Source organism: Electrophorus electricus, chromosome 4 (assembly GCF_041902795.1).
Source record: "Electrophorus electricus isolate QZ-2024a chromosome 4, ASM4190279v1, whole genome shotgun sequence".
NCBI classification, from domain to species: Eukaryota; Metazoa; Chordata; class Actinopteri; order Gymnotiformes; family Gymnotidae; genus Electrophorus; species Electrophorus electricus.
The window spans coordinates 32660001-32665000 of NC_137500.1; positions in this window are offsets into that span (position 1 = coordinate 32660001).

The following is a 5000-nucleotide window of genomic DNA, read 5'->3' on the forward strand; positions in this document are numbered from 1 at the left end:
CTGACTGACTCAAACACTGACTGAAACACTGATTGACTCAAACACTGAATCAAACACTGTCTGACTCAAACACTGACTGAAACACTGATTGACTCAAACAATGACTCAAACACTGACTCAAACACTGTCTGAAACACTGTCTGACTCAAACATTGACTGACTGAAACATTGTCTCACTGAAACACTGACTGACTTAATCACTGACTTAAACACTGTCTGACTAAAAGCATGTCTGCAGTTAGGAGTGATCCAGTCTCCCCTTGTAGTACCTTGTAGTAACCCGAGTGCTTGTTTTGTGTGTGATAAATGCCTTACGTGGGGGGATGTTGTGTAATATACTAAAGACAAGATAAAAGTAAACATATTTAATATCTAAGTTTTCCAACTCAGAAGTCTATATTTATTTAAAATTTGACAGCTGTGAAAGTTTTCTGATATAAGATTTTGAGTGTGTTTATGTAACGCTTATATAACATTTGATACAGTTTCTTTGTATATTTGTAAGCCTGTGCCTAACTTGTCAGACATTGTAAAATGTGGAATAATCGTGTCATTCATGTATATAACAGCTGTCTCAGAGCTCAGTGATTTTGTAATAAATGTTACTTGTTTGGCCTGGTATTTCTTCTCTGTCTTCTTCCCACACCTCTCTGTAGTTTCACCCATTGGTTGGCTCTTTGTTTGTCATCCTGACCTCCATAGTCTCAGTATAGTGTAAAATCCCCAAACTTTGGAATTCTTCCACCTAAAGTGATCTGATGTCCACCTCTCTCCTGCTACAGAACTCACCTTACATCATGTCTGTTTACACCGGCTTGTCAGGGCCCTTACCCCTGACCTCTGAATCCTGAACCCCCTAAAACCAATCCGGCTCACCAGTCTGTGTGCGCTTTCCGGTCATGTGTTTTCAGTCATATATCTCCTCATTGTTGGAGTTGGTGGATGTTTCTGCTGCCCTTAGTTCTGGTCCTAACCTAAATCACATGAACCAGAAAATCAGAACCTGGAAGAGGACTGCAATATTACATGCAGGTCTATTATATTAGATAGATTAGGCAAATTAGGTAGATTGGGTAGAATAGATATATTAGGTAGATTACGGATATTAGGTATATTGCGTAGATTAGGTAGATTGCGTAGATTAGGTATATTATGAAGATTACGTAGATTAGGTAGATTAAGTAGATTAGGTAGATTAGGTGGTTTGGGTATATTAGGTAGATGATGTAGATTACATATATTAGGTAGATTGCGTAGATTAGGTAGATTAGGTAGATTAGGTAGATTGGGTAGAATAGGTAGATTAAGTAGATTGGGTAGATTAGGTAGATTAGGAGGGAGAACTGTAAGTGTATAAAACCATGTAATGGTCAACTGTGGTTACCTTGGTCTTTCTTTCCTCTTACCTCTTTCCCTTTTAGGTGTTGTGATATGTCATCACACACTGCTGCTGAATACACACTCCACACACCCCACTGTTCTGGCTGCTACCGGTGACTGCTATGTTCAGTATAGCATGTCACTGATTCCTATGCACAACTCACTTTACATATTCCCAGTACTGTGTACTGGACTAAATAATTGCACTGTCTACTCATTTTGTATTTATCCTGTTTCGTATTTATTATTGTTTATTTAATGTTTATGACATTTGCACTATATTGGACTGTTTGCACTTGTGTAGCATGTTGCCTGTTGCACTGTTGTTTTATGTTGCACCATGGTCCTGGAGGAACATTGCCTCGTTTTTGTTGTGTACTTGTATATAGCTGAAATGACAATAAAACCTCTTTGAATATTGAAGATTTTTCACAGTCCACACTTCACACTTCACACTCCACACTTCACACTCCACACTCTACACTCTACACTCCACACTCCACACTTCACACTCCACACTTCACACTTCAGGTTCACCTAATCACTACTCGAGGTCTATAATGAATCATCATAGTTACAAAACCGGTTACAAAACCAGTCAAAAATCAAATTACATAACCAGTCACAAAACAAGTTACAAAACCAGTCACAAAACCAATTACAAAACCAGTCACAGAACCAGTTACAAAACCAGTCACAAAACCAATTATATAACCAGTCACAAAACCAGTCACACTCAGCAGCAGTCTGTCTATTTACTACCGTTTTAGATAAAGACATCTCGCCCACATCCACCCACTCGTCAATACACACACACACACACACGCACGCACACACATGCACGCACACACGCACACACACAGGTAAGGCATGCTGTGTACATGTCTAGCTATGACTTTATCAGGACCGTGAATACCCAAAATAAATGTATGTGTATGTGTGTATGCACGTATGTACATGTATGTGTGTATGCACGTATGTACGTGTATGTGTGTATGTGTGTATGCACGTATGTACATGTATGTGTGTATGCACGTATGTACGTGTATGTGTGTATGCACGTATGTACGTGTATGTGTGTATGCATGTAGGTACATGTGTACGTGTGTATGCACGTATGTACATGTGTATGTGTGTTTGCACGTATGTACATGTATGTGTGTATGCAGGTATGTACATGTATGTGTGTATGTGTGTATGCACGTATGTACATGTATGTGTGTATGCACGTATGTACGTGTATGTGTGTATGCACGTATGTACGTGTATGTGTGTATGCATGTAGGTACATGTGTACGTGTGTATGCACGTATGTACATGTGTATGTGTGTTTGCACGTATGTACATGTATGTGTGTATGCAGGTATGTACATGTATGTGTGTATGTGTGTATGCACGTATGTACATGTGTATGTGTGTAAGCATGTATATACGTGTATGTGTGTATGCACGTATGTACATGTATGTGTGTATGCACGTATGTACGTGTATGTGTGTATGCAGGTATGTACATGTGTATGTGTGTATGCACATATGTACATTTATTTATTTATTTGAAATTTGGCAGGTGCGCTTATCCAGTGCAATTTACATATTTCTAAGAATGACACTGTTTTCTCCAGTGAATTCAGCCCAAACTTGGAGTTGCAAGCATCTTGCTCCCCCTGTTCAGACGTGTTGTGGTAGGGCATGTGTGTGTTATAGCCCACGTAAGGCGCCTCAGCTTCTGTTGAGCTACAGACAGCGCCGGCGCTCATGTCTGGGTTAAGACACGTGCATCCAAAACAACAGCCAGCCTCCTCCACGACATGATAGAGAAGCTCCGAACAGGATGGCTTCCCACCTGGGAAGCTGGAGGCTGACAGTTCCTTCGCCAGTTCCTGAACGGCTAAGATGACTAACCTTCTACTGGAGCCCTCTAGTGTAAATGTTCCTCAGACACTAACAGGATCTGAGATGTTCCAGGAGGACAGGGTAGCCGCCGTCACAGTAACGCCCCCTAACACTCATCACCGCACTCTCCACTAGAGTGAAATGGTCAAAACAGTCATCACACCACACTCAGGGTCCACTCAGGGTCCCCCCTGGCTAAATAAATAACAATAAAAATGACTTAAATAGTAAGACTCAGAGTTTGTTTGTTAACGCAAGGTCAGGCAGCTGCGTTAGAGCTCTGATCTCCCCTGGGCTGATGCTTTTCCACTATCAGACGCTAATTTGGGCTGGAAACTCACTCTAATTACACAGTCACTATTGTTGGTGCGATAGCTTATCACTCAGCCAAATATTCGACAAATCACTTAGCCGTTTATGGTAGTGAGATTGCTTAATATTGTCGTGGGACAGCAAAATGCCTTATCTTAGCTCAACAGTCTGTGAAATTTTTAAATATCAAATGAATGTTTTCCATTTGAAAACACCTCACATAATCCTTATAAGTGGGTTTTACGCAAAGCCGTTTCACCCTTTGTGCTCATGCAAAGAGAGGAGTGGAGGACTGGAGGAGGGGAGGAGGAGAGGAGTGGAGGAGGAGAGGAGGACTGGAGGAGGGGAGGAGGAGAGGAGGAGAGGAGGAGGAGAGGAGGAGAGGAGTGGAGGAGGAGAGGAGGACTGGAGGAGGGGAGGAGGAGAGGAGGAGAGGAGGAGGAGAGGAGGAGAGGAGTGGAGGAGGGGAGGAGGAGAGGAGGAGAGGAGTGGAGGAGGAGAGGAGGAGAAGAGGAGAGGAGTGGAGGACTGGAGGAGGGGAGGAGGAGAGAAGTGGAGGAGAGGAGGACTGGAGGAAGGGAGGAGGAGAGGAGTGGAGGACTGGAGGAGGAGAGGATGAGAGGAGGAGTGGAGGAGTGGAGGAGGAGAGGAGGAGAGGAGTGGAGGAGGAGAGGAGAACTGGAGGAGGGGAGGAGGAGAGGAGTGGAGGAGGAGAGGAGAGGAGGACTGGAGGAGGGGAGGAGGAGAGAAGTGGAGGAGAGGAGGACTGGAGGAAGGGAGGAGGAGAGGAGTGGAGGACTGGAGGAGGAGAGGATGAGAGGAGGAGTGGAGGAGTGGAGGAGGAGAGGAGGAGAGGAGTGGAGGAGGAGAGGAGAACTGGAGGAGGGGAGGAGGAGAGGAGTGGAGGAGGAGAGGAGCAGAAGAGGAGAGGAGTGGAGGACTGGAGGAGGGGAGGAGGAGAGAAGTGGAGGAGAGGAGGACTGGAGGAAGGGAGGAGGAGAGGAGTGGAGGACTGGAGGAGGAGAGGATGAGAGGAGGAGTGGAGGAGTGGAGGAGGAGAGGAGGAGAGGAGTGGAGGAGGAGAGGAGGGGAGGAGGAGAGGAGGAGAGGAGTGGAGGAGGAGAGGAGGAGAAGAGGAGAGGAGTGGAGGACTGGAGGAGGGGAGGAGGAGAGAAGTGGAGGAGAGGAGGACTGGAGGAAGGGAGGAGGAGAGGAGTGGAGGACTGGAGGAGGAGAGGATGAGAGGAGGAGTGGAGGAGTGGAGGAGGAGAGGAGGACTGGAGGAGGGGAGGAGGAGAAAAGTGGAGGAGAGGAGGACTGGAGGAAGGGAGGAGGAGAGGAGGAGAGGAGTGGAGGGGCTGTCTGAGTTTGCTGTTGTTCATTTTGAGAACAACAAATGTTACATTTATTATGTT